Source organism: Prinia subflava, chromosome 6 (genome assembly GCF_021018805.1).
Source record: "Prinia subflava isolate CZ2003 ecotype Zambia chromosome 6, Cam_Psub_1.2, whole genome shotgun sequence".
Classification (NCBI taxonomy): Eukaryota; Metazoa; Chordata; class Aves; order Passeriformes; family Cisticolidae; genus Prinia; species Prinia subflava.
The window spans coordinates 15,948,466-15,963,957 of record NC_086252.1 but is presented as its reverse complement, the minus strand read 5'-3'; the positions used below and the strand labels follow the sequence as shown (position 1 = coordinate 15,963,957).

The 15,492-nt window shown below is 37.9% G+C and overlaps 1 protein-coding gene across 4 annotated transcripts in view; it reads right to left on the bottom strand.

Moving 5' to 3' along the window:
- The window catches only part of ZNF385B (zinc finger protein 385B), a 153,677-nt gene that overhangs the window by 59,075 nt on the left and 79,110 nt on the right, over window positions 1-15,492 (bottom strand). Inside the window, exon 1 of one of the 4 annotated variants that reach the window (XM_063400422.1) lies at window positions 15,015-15,229. The exons of the other annotated variants lie outside the window; for them this stretch is intronic. The gene's annotated coding sequence lies outside the window, so the exon portion shown is untranslated. Of the gene's footprint in view, window positions 1-15,014; window positions 15,230-15,492 lie in introns of those variants that run through there. 4 annotated transcript variants of the gene reach the window in all.

Here is a 15,492-nt window from a genome sequence, read left to right as displayed (position 1 = left end):
CCCCTTTGAGGGTGGGTGACAAATTGCTCCTTCCATTCTGCCCACACTGGCTGGGTCAGGTACGGACTGCAGCCAGTGAGCACAGCCACCCTGTCTCTAGACCTCACACCATCATCTCCAGTTCGGGAAGCATTTTCTGTCTGAGCTCCAGAAGGTGGAAGCAACTCCTTGGAAGGATTCTGAGACAACTCTGCATGTATTCACCTAGGAGCTTATTCTGGGACCCTACAGTGTCAGTACAGTTTATTATTTTGTCAGTGAAAGTTTTCAACATTTTCAGAAATATTTAGTTCTTCTTGTGGCTAAGAAATTCAGTTTTATAAACATGTTACAGCCAGAGGTAGTAGCTAGGGCTTTCATACTGAATAAAACTGTTCAGCTCTATTGCCTATGACTCACAAAAAACCCCAAAAAACCCCAACCACCACCAAAAAAACCCCCAATTTACAAAAGACTTTCCTACACTTGCTGATATGCAACTTGGAATGATATTCAGAAAAAAATATGTTTATAAAAATCCCTCCACCTAACTACATGATAAAGATTCACAGTTTTCTTCCCTTTTAACTGATGCCCCCATTGCATCATGCCTCAGTTCTGCTCCCACCACAGTTTTTTTCCCCTACCTGACAGGTAAAAAACAATCACTTGCAAGTCACTACATCTTATTGTTTGGGCATTTATGAGACACTAGCCCTTGAGATTTTTCACAATGCTCAGTATTAGTCATTTTTCCTTTCCAGTATGATCAGTTTAGAGGACTTAGAAACTTTCTAATTTCATTTGTTTACTTACAGTTATACATTGGTATTAGGGGATGTCATCTGTTTCTATTTATGCCCAAGATAAACTCACAAAAACAAGCTAAGTGCAAGTAAAAGAATTCAGAGTTTCTGAACAGCGGGTGTTGATATCAAAACACTTAAGGAAAAATCTATTCTAGAAGTATCCCATTAATAATACTCCTGAAGGTGAATATTAACACATGAACACTTCCTATATAAAAAAGTTAGTAAATACAGAAAATTTAATTATCTTTTTTCACATTTCACTCAGCAGACCAAACATTTCTTCCTTATAATATGGTATTATGAGAAATGAGACCTATGATATCCATATGGATTCCAATCGGTTGAAAGAAGTTATGGAGAGATTAGACCATTACTTCAACAAATTTTCCCAAATTAATGGGATGTTAAGAGAACTCACTATCCAGGCAACTTATTTTTACAAGTAACCTGAAGCACAAGCCCAGAATATGTGTGACATGGCACAGCCCCTAGCTGACAGCAGGAAAAATGCTAACAAGTTTCCTGCCCCCTGGGCACCACACCGACTAAAACACTCATGAATGAGGATGCAGCTCCTTTGGGAATTGACACGATCATCATCATCATCATCATCATCACCATCATCATCATCATCATCACCATCATCATCATCATCAGAGGTAGTGATACACATCTTTTAAAACCTGGAGAGTGCACTGTATTCATAGCTCCTAAATGTTATTCAGATATCAATGGAATAGTCCTTGGCTTACTGGTGAATGGTAAAACCAAACTATACACACCCATCTGTGCCTGGCAAATAAAACCAGGTAAATCCTCAAAAGATGTGCTGTTTTGTTTTCTCAGGAGCCACAGGGAGAGGCAACAAGGACTGGTGTAGAAATCATGGCTACTCAACTAGAGAAGAACCCCTGCACGGAACACTCATAAGGCAAGTGATGCCTTGCACTAGTCCAGGTCCAGACTTCCATAGCAACATATGGATAAAAATGATATGCCAAATATTCTGCACTCCATTTGGAGTTTATTTTTTCAGTAGATGTTTCGGGAAACCCAGAGGTATTTGGTGCAACTTCACTGCAAAAAAGTTATCTATATATTGTACAGTGTAAGCTCTTCACAGTCAAGAATGACTTATTTAAAAAATGTCAGATTATAAAAATAATTCTCACTAAAAATTAAAACAGGATTCCCAGTATGCTTGAGCATGAAGTTAGTTTTTCCATTATTATCTATATAGCAATGATCTATATGAAGGTGTATTATCAGAATTCCATATTGTCTTTTTGTAAAAAATCAGATACCTGGAAATGGGGTAATTCCATGTTTCAAATATATGTAGGTTTCCACCAACTAGGTCAAAACCAAAAATAAATCTGGTGATTGAAATCTGGTGCTGCTGAAATGAATGGAAGCTTTGGCATTCAGTTAATCCAACAAGTCGACCATCACTTACCTAATACTGATAATTATATATAACTCATTTAGAAAAGTTGTATAGCTTTATATTGCGTGTAATTTCATGTAAGAATTCTAAAAATAAAAACAAACTTTACAAGTAAGCATATTATCATTGGATCAGATCCTTCCTCATTGAAATATCAGTTGTTTATTTGGAATTACTTTGACTTCCATTAATTGTTAATGTTATTCTTAGCTAATTATTTTCCATCTCCAAAGGCTTATGATAGAAGGATAGTCATTAAAAAAAAAGTAGATTATAGATCATAAATATTATGCACATAATATTGATAAGAAGATAATGAAAAAATGATTTGAAAATTTCTCTTATGATAATATGAATATTGGAAAAAGTGTCAATACCTATTCCCTTAATCTCCACACTTAGTACTTCAAAATCACATATATGGACAAATAATGATATCTACTAGGGAGAGCTGCAGAGGGAGAAAATAGAGACAAAACAATTGGAAAGTGTAATTTCAGTATTTTAGAGGTAAATACATTAGAACATTAATCGAAAAAAAAAAAAATCTTATTCTTTTTGTAGTTCTACTGCCTTTCTAATAGTTTTCAGTAACAACAGGAACCCCCACAGGTTTTTTTGTGGAAGATACCAGAACATATGGAGCGGGAAGTGAAGTCCAATAATTAAAACAGATGATCTTGCACTTTCCGTAAATAACTGTGTTACAATTGCCTGGTGATGAGATCAAGCAGAGCCCTGTCCTTCCTGCATTTGCAGGAGGTGTAACTCAGGCTGCTGTGCCCTCCCTCATGCAGCTGTCCCTCCGTGTCCCTGTGGCTCAGGACTCGCACACCTGCACGGGAACAGCAGAGAGTTTACAGCACTTCTGCTTCACTCTTCATTTCACACATCTTTTCCCAGTATTTACATTCCTGAGCCAAGCAAATGCCACAAGCACTATACTGCTATCAAAGCAAGTTTGTTAGCACTGGCTCCTTGTCAAGTCTAAGCAATTAAATAAATTACAAAACATCCTTTGCTATATTTAGAGGAAACATGCTGGCTGGAGTACAATTGCAATTTGCTGTTATCTGTAGATATTACGGAAATATTTGCCGTTAGTTTCTTAAAAGAGATAATTCTCTAGACTTCTGAAGCAACCCAGACTATCTGTTTGACTGAAAATTAGAGTGCCATGTCAAGGCTAAACATGATCAAGCTCAGTAACATTTAATAAATGCAATGCTCTGGTATTCATTAAGGTCAGCTGAAGTTTTGCAGTCTATCCCTATTTCTTTTTCTCAGAATCCCCTGGACAGGTCAAGCTTCTCCCTCTGGTCTCCACAGACTGAATAAGCAGCATTACCCCCTCATCTGTTCTTATCTGCTTCTAGAAAACATTGCTTTGGACTTGTTTCCAATTTGAAGTTTTCCAAGTATAAAAGAAGAAACAGCTGCATCTTTTTCAGCTCTCTGTTCTCCCGCCATCTGGACTAATGGAGATCTTCCTGAAATCCTTAGGATCCTTTTATTTGATTTATTTAAATCAGCCCCCACCCTTGCCTTTTGTACTGTCCCAACCCAAATACAGTGAGAGAAGGTGTTTGCTTTGCTGCTGTCACCCTTAATTGAAAACATATCAGGTTTTCAATTAGTGAAGCCACAGTCTTGTCCAGAGCATGGTGTGGTCTCCATTTTCTTCCTCAGAGTGTGTTCTTTGGTGCTGGGCACCAAGCCTGTACTTGTCCCAGGACTAAGCACTGCACTCCCTTCCCTTCTGGTTCAGAAAACACAAGTTTTCTTAAAAACTGAAGCTTCCCTGATAAAGAACAAGGTCAAAATAGTCCAGTATATATTCCCTTGAAAGTTTTGTAATTTGGAGGAAAGCACTTAATTGCAGTTGGTTTTTTAGAGTCTGTTATCTCTTTAAGCACTTGAACCCATCTGTGCAAAGAGCACAAGAGTTGCATTATTTTTCTAGTTTCTCAAGTTCTGTAAGCCATTTACAAAAGGAAGGCAAGTACTACAAGTTTACCAGTGCCTTACAATATTCAGAAGCTTCACATGTTTTTGCTGTGACCACACAATCATGAATGATTTTGGCAAACCAAAAAGCATAATGAAACACAGACTATGCAGCCCCATAAAGGCTTGCCACCATTAATCAGTGCCATGATGCTTACCTAAGTCACTGAGGTTATGATCCACCACCTCTGCAGCACATAAACATGCACATACACACATACAAACAAACAGCTGAAGACTCAGAGGTCAATAACTATTCATTTCAACATGGTGCTTTTGTGACTTCGGGTGCTATGAAATAGTGAGCAACTATCAAGCCTGAACAAACCTGGGCTGTTGTAATTGTGTATTTAGCCTTGATGATCTGTGAGAAGAGCACACCATGCGTCTGAAATGTGTCCCCTGATTCTTGGGGCTGTCCTGTACAGGAGCAGGAGTTTGACTTTGATGATCCATGTGGGTCCCTTCCTATTCAGAATAATCTGTGATTATGTGAGTGTTTGCAACTTGACCCCAGAACGAGGGCAGCTTGCTATTCAACATTAAAATATAACCTAAAAGACTGATAAACTGAATTTCATTGGCATTTTCCCTGCTATTCTTCTTAGAATTAAACTTAAAAGGGTTACTAGCGAGCTGTCTGCTACAGAGCTGCATTTAAAGTAACTTCTGGGGGAAGAAAGAAACAAAAAAAAATAAAAGAAATGGTGTCTGACTTTTTTGAAGAGTTCATAAAAGGAGACCTGGGAGCACAGGGTTACAGACAGCATGGGGTCATGGCATTCAGAAGATCAAAGTCCACAAATCCTGTCTCTCTGAATTAAGGTGCACTGCTTTACTTATTCTCAAAGTCAGCATTGATGAATAAGTAAGGACTTGAAAACTTATAAAACTAAAATATATACTATCTACCCTCTATTTACTCAGGGAGAATTAAGACAATAGATTTCAAATTAACAGATCTGCTACCCCAGACTGCCACATTTGTGATATTATTGAACATTAATTAAACGCTGGTATCTGACTAGAAACCTTATTCTGCTTTGGGGTGCAGCAGTGCTTCAGCCCTGCTAGGGCTGGTACATAAAGACTTTTGATGCTGTTATGTTTTCAAAGAATGCATGACAGGAACTTTGACAATTCTACCCTCAGCTTACCTTCAGAAAGAGAGAAGAAAAAAGAAAAAGAAAAGAAGCAGAACAGAAAAGAATATTTCTATTAAATTAAATTGAGATTGGACCAAAAAAGACTTTTTTTACCCAAACATTTGAACTGATTAAACAGTGCTTCAACTGATATAAGCACTTTCAAAAACAGGCTTCTTTTTTCTTCTAGTTTCCCAGAGACTAATTAATATCACTTTAATATGACTTATTTCATAAACTAAATGTAACTAATCAAACACTATGCTGACAATACAGACAAATAAAGAGAAGTGTGAAAGCATTTTTTAAAAATGTGCCATGCAGCCTGCATCTGCTTTCCATGATGACACCAGGAGCAGGCTGGGCAGCCCCACTGCTCCTCTTCTAACACCCCCTTGAGCCAGCACAAAGAATCAGACCCAGTGTAAACAAAAACAGACCAAGAAAAGAGAAATTTGCCTTCAAGCAGACCAGTGAGCTGGTCGAGCTCAAGTCATGGTTCATGTTCATGAAACGGAGAGTGCCAAGTCAGAGGCAGCAGAAAAGAAAAATTTTGTTGAGCACTGATGTGTCTTATTCTCATCCAGACTCATCTGAAGTAGCCCTCATCTTTTCTGCAAGTGTAACAGTCAAATTTCATGCCTGCCACATTGTGTTTCTGGTTATTTCTCTCAGGATAGTGTCTGTTTAAGTTGACAGCACGGCAGTGTTAACTCAAGTTCACCTTATGAACACAGCAATCCAGTCCTGCATTCACAAGAATAGGAATTCCTGCTTATGTGCTGCATTGGTTATTACTCAGGTGCTGATTTCCTTTATATACCTTGGCATAATTCATTTTTTCTTTTCTTCAAAGGGAAGATGCCCTATTAGTTCTTAAAGTTAGTCTGTTTGCTTTTCTCTTTTAAAATTGCTGTGATCTCATCAGCTCTCTCACTGCTCTGGAACCTCTTTTTCAAGTACCACAGATCTGTATTTTCATCCATGCAAGCATCCTTGTGGCATGTCTGTCAGAGACAGTGCTTTGAAGATTCTGGTTCATTGAGACACTCTGACCTGTTCATGTACCCTTTTTTATGTTTATGTTGGTGACTGTCACATGAACACAACTGATCTTTCAAACAAAAAGTAATTAAAAACTGGCTGCATGCAACCCAAACTTCTTGGTTTTATCTTGGCTTTTTATTTCTAAAATATTCAAAACTTAACAATGAGAGTTGAAACTATATTATTCAAAGAAAGGGTGTTTTGGTTTTGTGAAGCAGAAGGAACTGGCAAAAAGCACAAAGGAGGAAAAATAGTGTTATTGCAAAGGTGTGGCTTCCACCCCCAGTGAGGTTTCTAGTGTTATAATGCCACTCCCAGCAAAAGGGAGAGCAAAACCAGTGAAATGCTACGTGGATTCTTAGAGAAAGAATTATTCATTTAAGATTTTGAAGTCACAGTTGAAGGCATTGGATGGGTATGCACTTAGACACAAAGAAATCATTAAAATACTTTCTCTATTATATAACTATAACTATATAACTATATAATTGCCTATATTTACAAAACCAAGAGAAGCAAGCTTGCTTTTATAAACTTACAGTCTGGAGCTATGCTGTGTGATGTACAAAACTCTGGCAAATAATTTACACATGGATCTATTACCCTGGTGTCATCATTCCTTTTAAGTCCAGAGAATCACCAGGATTAGCAGCAGTACAAGTGTGAAATTTGGCTGAATAAATTCAGAGGGAGGAGCTCTGTGTAGAAGCAGCAGCTGCCCAGTCAGACACTAGAGTGAACCTTTCCAGTGCAAAGCAATAGCAAGACAAGGTACCAAGGTATTTGTTATCAGTTGGATAGTGCATCCACAGAAACTGCTACAGGCTCTTTGGTGGTTAGCAGTTCTCAAACTGCTGCACAGAGGAACCCACTGAGGACACGAGACATGCCAACACTGACTGGAAAGAGGGGAACAACTGCCTTCCACAGAGCAGCACTTTTAGGAGGAACCCAGCAAGGGAGTCATGCAGAGTGACTTGGAGTGCAGGGGGGGAATCACAGCCCACCCACTGCTCTATTACCACTTCTATTGGACTCTCCCTCCACTTCTGTGCAGATGTCTGAATTACAACATCTTACATAATTATCTGCTAGAGTAGCATGCTAAATCTGCAAGTGAAGGATGAAACACTGGCTCCTTAGTTGAGGTCAAGGCTGGTAGTGCATCTGTGGATGTGCTAGACATAGTTTCACAGTTCATCATGCCTTCCAGAATGGGTTTGAAATATACCTTGTATCTCCCCAATACATACACCCTTCCAGAATGAAACCAAACCCCAGAACACGCTCAGTGACATATAACCTAAGGATTCTAACCAAAGTCCCTAATTCAGGAGCTGGAATTCCTTAAGCAGGTGATCAAGTAGGCAGCTCTGAACTTGCATTCTGCAGTTGCAGTTCAACCACCTGCAGAAGGATCCCACATTTTTTAACACTGTCACCTTCAGGAGAAGCATAAGTAGTGATCTCCCTCCACCTCCACTAGTGGGACCTCCACTCTTGTAACTTCTATGTCCTTTTTCCAGAATTTTCAAAACACTTCTGTAGAACTAATCAATTTGAGCCTGGGGAAAACTTCCCCATTCCTATGATGTCTGTTAGCAGAAGGAACATCAGATGATAACTGAAATCCATATTAAATTGTTTTTATGCATTTTGACCAGGAAAATGCATGATGACCTTAGTTGGTTCCAAAGAAAAGATTCTTAGGCATTTGAAAAAGTATAGTCAAATTGGACGAAATAGAAGACTTAGTCCATTTGCCAATAGGAAAATGTTTAGGTTTATGAGAAAAATGTAAATTATTCTAAATCTACCTCAAAGATGCAATATGAATCAAGTTTTAGTGGCTTGGAGTTTTGTTTTCTTTGGTTTGTTTTTTTAATTTAAGGTCCATTTCACCATCTTTGCAAAGAGTTTCAGGCTTGTACAACACCTTTTTGGACATGAAATTCAAACATCTTCGATTAAACACTTTTGAAAGTTGCACACAAAAATAAAGTCCTGCGAAGTGACATTTAATCCTCAGATATGTTTTCTATTATACAAGAAGAGGAATTTATGCCATATATTTAAATGCTTTATGGAACACAATTGAATTATGGAATACATGTGAATTGATTACTAGGACTAATGCCTCAATTGGAATTAAAAAAGGAAAAAAAAAAAAAAAAAAAAAAAAAAAAAAAAAAAAAAAAGGAAAAAAAAAAAGGGTTTGTCGGTTTGTCCTTAGACAGCACCAGACCCAGAATACAAAACGGCCATGAACATTCTCTTTTTTCCACCAGATTTAACAGCATCATTTGCAACAAAGGATTTCAGAAGAGCAATCATTCAACATGAAAAAAAAGGGTAAATATGCCTCCAACACAAACTGAGAAACAGTCATCTTGTGACATGAGTGCTCAACTGCAGCAAATTATTTAATTCTTGGGATCCATTATGAAAGCTAGGAAAAATTAACTTAAAATAGGAATAAGAAGAAATCATAAGAACAACTGGATTCCAGAAAAGAGCATCAGAAAAGAGCAGCTGACTTTGGGATTTCAAACTTCGGTGCCTACAAGAACAGAGATTTGAATATGATGAGCATTTCCCAGTAGCTCTATTTCTGTACATACATGCTCAAATATAACAGCAGAGAAAATCTCTAAATCAACCTGAAATCATCCAGTCTTCATACGCTGGGCTAGGTATAGATTGATAAATCACTCTATCAGGCAGTAGTGCAGAGTTAAAGAGACTTAGACAAAAAACTACACAAAATGGAAATATCCAGACATTTTGTCTGAAAAAAATTTAGTGTCCTTTGTCATGCAGTGAGAAATATAAGAAAAAGGTATGAAAAGTAAAAACGCTTGATGTGCTTCCAAATAATATTTGAGTTGAAAGAGCAAGGGATTGACCTGCCAGAGTAGCAATTAAGGTGAAGGGGTGAAAGCCTAATAGAAGCCTAATAACCCGGTCACAGCATGAAGGACAAAGCTCCAACTGTCCACGTATCCTTTACATGAAGGAAGGACTCATAAGTCCATCTCTGATAAAGCTTATTGTGCTGAGCAGCAGGTACCTTTTAACCGGGAAAGGATTTACAAATTGAAAAGAGATGAGGTAAAGCAGCTATGGGAAGTCTGGAAAACCCAAAAACTTTAATATTGACACCCTTAGAACAACACATGACAGATGTAGAGGCTAGAGGGGGTACAGCTATTTAAAAGATTTCTGAGGTGAAGAATTCTGAAAGGTTTTGGAGAATAGAGAGAACTGAAATAAAAAAGATGTGAGACAAACAGGTCTGAACATCATGGAAAGCTTCTTGACACCAAGATTATTCTGAGAGATATTTAATGTTCACAGTGGCAGCCTTTTTAGCAGAACCAAAGTGCAGAAATAATCTGCTAAGAAACTTTGACATTCTCAACAGCACATGCATTTGTATCAAGACTGAATAAAACACTGCTTCATGTACAAGAGAAGCAATTCCACTTTGGCAAGGAGAGGATTAGATGACCAGCAATGGGTACCATGATTGCACTTGTTAAAGACAATTTCCAATAAGGTATTGATAGTGTAAATTTTTATTTTATGAAGTACAGGCATGGTCTTGCTTAATTCCAAGGACACCATATCCTTGAGAAAGTTTTATTGTGAGTTTTGATCAAGAGATCAATCTAACAAAGATGAACAGAAGCAAATAAAACCACAAGCATGTGTTATCAGCTAACATCAATGAGAACCCCAATGCAATGTATTCTATAGGGGCCATTTTACAGCAAAAAAGTGGGTCCTTCCTCCACAAAGTTGTCAAAAGCTTAACATTATAACATAGAAATAGATAGAAATAGCTCTGTATTTCCCTGTATAGCGCAGTAAAATGCTCTAGCTTAAGAAATAAGAACCCTTATTTCTGTTTCAAATTTGTATTTCTATTTTGTAATGGTACTTGCAGTGTTTTTCTCTTGAGGTGCAGAAGACAACATAAGCACTAACAGTGTTGTTCTGGAATCATGTATCTATTCCTGTGGAGAAGTCCAGCAGGAAAACTTTTTACACTTCTACACTTCTGTCATATCTGGTTGTTGAGAGCTGAACAATTTAGTAGTTCTCAATACAGGAGAAGTTGCAAATTCTGGGAAAAGAAGGCCGCTAAGATTCCCTCTCCCTCTGCAAGTGGAATTTTTCACTTTATATAAATACTATTTTTGTCAATGCAATTTGTACAGAGTCATGATACCACTGCACATGAAATGGAAAGTTCCACAGCTGTAATGGAACTGGGTGCTTTTGTTCATGGAACACTTTTATTTTCATATTAAGGACAAACGTGCGTCATAGTCAAAAGCAGCATTGCTTATCTTCGCAGTAAATACAAGATTTACAATTTTATTCCTAAATATCAGTTGTATCTCATTTTAAATGCTAATGTTCCATAATGCATTCCTAGCAAAGTTCATGATGAAACACCCTGAGCACAGCTGCTAGTTTCCTTGTCCCTTGCATCTACTGTAACAATCAGCTTGTGTGCAAAGCACTGTGAGCTGAATCAGCAAAAAGCAGAGGTGGCAACAAAGGAAGATATCTATCCAAGAACTTCTATTTACTCTTTCTAGAGTGATGGCAACTTTCAGCTATTATTCCTACGTGTATCAAAGCATTTTGTCTAAAATTTGACCATTAAATCATAGAAAGTAACAGTAGACAATCTCAAGTCATCCAATCCATCTACATGAAATAAAACAAGAATTCTACCTTAAATCTACAATGTCAGTCAAGCACCACATTATTTGACAATCACTTTACTATAAATAGCACTCAGAACAGTATGAAAAGAAGGACAGGTAAGTGAAAAGCTGACAGAGAGAGAGAAAAAAAAGACCAGCTCCATGAAATTTTGTGTATTTTCCATACATATGTATCTCAAAGAAAAATCGTATCTATTAACAGATCTGTTGATGAGAAGCTACAAAAATCCCTAATACATGTCACAGTTAAAGGAATGCTCAGGAAGATTATGTGATATTTGCAGAGTAGATAGAAAATAGTGACAAGTGTCAAGATCTTGCTCATAGTCTGGAACTTTAATTACTTAAAAGAAAATATAGAGGAAAATAATTAGAAAGATGATAGCTGTTAATGATGCAGAATAATTGATGGAATTATAACAACTGCTTAGGCATTTCAAGGATCATCCTTCAATAGCTACTAGATGTTGAAAGGACTGTTCTGTCTAATAAAGATAAGAGCAATGTAGATATAGCGACCACTTTTCCCTGAAGGTCTGGAATCCCACTGCTCCATGTTTTGCTTATGCTGGAAAAGTCACAGCTATGAAAGTATAAATATGTATTCGGCTTGCAATGAAAATTGTCACTGGTGATAAATCACACACACAAAAGAATTATATGCAACTTTCAGTTTTCAGAAACGTTTATAGGGCTGGAATTTGGGACAATAATAGCTTTGCTTGTAGGTTGATGAACTTACAGAATTGGTGAGATTTAACATATACAGTACTAAAGGGATATGCTGCCCAAAAGAGTCAAGCAAGGGAAAGAGGACTAAAATGGGACATAAAATTTCACTGATTGAGTCAGCAGATTTGACTTCACAGAACTGAGCCTGAGTGGATGCTGACTTCAGCAGGCACTGCTCAGTTTGAGGCCAGGCTGGAGTTACCTGGTGGCCTTCAGCTCCTATGACAGACATACATTTGGCACCTTTACATACAAAAGTGTCCTTCTCAGTAGAGCAAACAGGTACAGAAAAGCCTCCAGTACCTGCCTTACAACCACTTGGCTAAAATGAGCCTCTCAGTCACAGGAGCTACTGTTATCCTGTCTCTCATTAAAAACAAGTTCATTTCATTGAGTGCCCTGGCAACTACAGACCCCCACTGCCAGTGACCCATATCAATTAATCTCATCAAGATAATTTACCCAAGTTGATTTCACTCTTAAAAAGATTTCCACCATTCTCTCATCTTGTACTGCTTTACATATAGTTGAATGTATGAGAAAAATGAATGAGTAGGTTAAAAGTAAGAAAAAACTGAACAGTTTTTTTGGTTGCTGACATCACAGTGATGTGCTAACTGCAGAACAGGTAGAACATGCATGGTGCCTTGCTCTTCCCCATGTCACTGGTTTCTCCCCTCAGCACCATGTGCCCACACTTTGCTCTCACAACAAAAAGGAGACCTTGCCTTGAGGGTCCCCATCCCACCCATGGTGGTCTGCTGTCCTGGGAACCTGCTCCTGTAAACTATTCCACTTTTCATCATTGCAGCTTCACACCGAGTTCAAGCCCTGATATGGAAGAGATCCCTTGCAGAGAGCCACATCAGTGCTGACTACAGAGAAAGCTTTCTTAAGTAGTCCATCTTTTGAAGGACAATTACTTGTATAAACTTAAAAAAAATATGCAAGACAAAAATTTGGTTAGTTCGTTCAAACTAATACTGAACTTTTCACAAGACCGTTAGGGAGCTGTTAACACCAAGTAATAAATAGCTTGTAACAGTGCTCTCCTTTGAAATGTTCCAGTGTTAACCACAACAGTGGCTGCATTGCTCCCTTAAGCTGATCTGGTCTCAAACTGCACAGCAGAAGAAACTGTAAGCAAAAAAAATGAATACACGGTGTAAGCACTCAGCTTAAGTTTTGTCACACAACATGTTGATATTTCAAAAGCTGATGACGTATTGGGTTTATCTATACACTTTGAGACCCAAAAGACTGCTCAGAAAGCCTTCATATCTGAGACAAATGAAAACAAATAAGGAGATCAAACTTAAAGCAAGAGTTGGATGTGTTTCCTAGTGCAAGGAGGCTAAATTATTAGAATACAACAAATTAAATAAAACACACTAACATTATCTTCATTTAAGAAGGGCACAAACAGGTGTAACTGGAGCCATAGGTAACCAAAGGCCATGTGAGTATCTGTCCCATTTTCTGAAGTCTAAGAGAGACATCAGATGACATCCTGTGCTGTTGCCAGTGAATGAAGTTGTTCTGCTTGCCTGCACCAAAATAGGGTTTGTTTGATGCTGCCAAGTAAGCTCTGGAGAACAACTAGTTGCACTTTCCATCCTCCATCTTTCCCATGGAGGAGAAAAGACTTCTTTGATAACAGACAGTTCAAACAATGGGGAACCTGACATTCAATGAATGAGTTGAGATTTTCACAGAATGCAAAGCGCTAACATGGTACTTTAACTGGAGAAAATGGCACTTAAATTCAGCTAAATTCAAGACTGCAAAAGGTGTCTTGGTGCACACTGCACTGACAGCATGCATACATACGTATTTAGAGGCAGAATTCCCACAGTACTTCCAACACCAGCAGTTCATATAGATTTGTCAAATACCTGACAAAAGTGACTCAAAATAATAGAGTTTTATTTTTGTTAACTTAACACATCTGTCACTACTTTTTCTTGAGAATGGATTTCCTTATTTAGTATGTCTACATAGAAACTACTATAATTCTTATTCTCCCTGCTTTTAGATCAATCATCCTTTTTAATTTTGTCTCATGGTTGGTTTCCAGCACTGGTCTCAGCAGTGTTCAGTCTGACCTTCTCATGGCCTTTTCCCTCTGATTTTTTTTTCAATTCTACATGTCAGTAAAACTTCCAAATCCCTGACACAATGAGATTAAGAACAAATTAATTAAAAAAAGATTAATTAAAAAAAACTGATGATACTCCCACCTCAATCCCTTTTTATTTTATTATTTTTAAGAAAAGACTTGCCTTTTCTTTTTTGAAACATACTTCCTTTTTCAGATCAACACTGAATTTAGATGAGAACTTCAACTTTTACCGCCTTTAGGAAACGACTCCACTTTTCTAAAGCAGGTCTTGTTTTCTGTTCCATCAAGAAACTCAGAAGCAAGCTTCAGCAGCTCTCCAGGTATCATATACTGTACATACAAGGAGCTCTTCACTATTCATGCAATTCATTCCATTAGAGAAGGTAAACCACAGTTTTGAATTTTAAAGCAGGACCTCATGTATAATTTATAAAAACCGCCAATTATATCAGCCTTGCTTTTTCTGGTGTGTTTTCCCCTTCAAAATGTCCCATGCTGTTATACTTCAGCCATAGGAGCAGTATCAATTACTGGCTGTAAGTGACCGTGCACTGGCATCCATTTTGTTGCTATCAACAATCCCTTGAACTAACATTACAGATTTCTGGCTGACAACATCACCTATTGCTTTGTTGTTACTGCTTAAAGTTGCCATAGAGACAAAAGAACAGCTGAATAGCAATCTTAATGTTCAAGAAATGGTTATTCTTTAGTAATAGGATGCTACTTGCCAGTACTGAGTCTCAGTTTCTAATGGAATTTATTTTCAATAGTAAGTTTTGAGTCAGAGCCTTGTTCAAGGAAAAAAAAAAGGCAATGACAAAAGAGCCTTGTGTTTCCTCCTGCCCACTGTAGTTCTGCTGCTAATGAAGAGACAAAGGAGACTGCCTCTCTGCTGTGGCACAAGAGACAAACACAGCACAAGTTAACTCCAGCCCCGTACCCTAAAGGATAAAACAGTCACTGCACAAAGACCCTTACCTTATTCTCTCTTCATAAATATATTTTTTCTCTTCTTATGTCTCAAAATGGAAGGCAATAAAGAAACTTCATCCTTCATGTTCCCCACCAAGTGAAGTGCTTCACTTCCTCACACAAAGTACTGCTTCATCCATAGAAACACAACACAACCTAGGAAAAAAAATCAAGGCTTCCCTCCTTGAATTTTTTCCTCTGGCCACACAGATCTGCTTTCTCTCCAGTACAACCCTTCCTGTACAGAGTATGTACAGAGTATATGGGATTCAGACCAACAGCTGAATCCCACTGCTCTCTGCTCATAATCCATTAACTCATATTACAGTATAACTTGCAACCGATGGGAATTGAGGGCACCCAGCCCTGGGATACTTGGCACCTTTCAGATTCCAGTCCTAGGTTTTGAAATCCTTCCATCTCCCCACAGCTCCTGCTTCTGAGCAGACAGAATGCATGGGATTACCTTTAGTAAGTATTACCT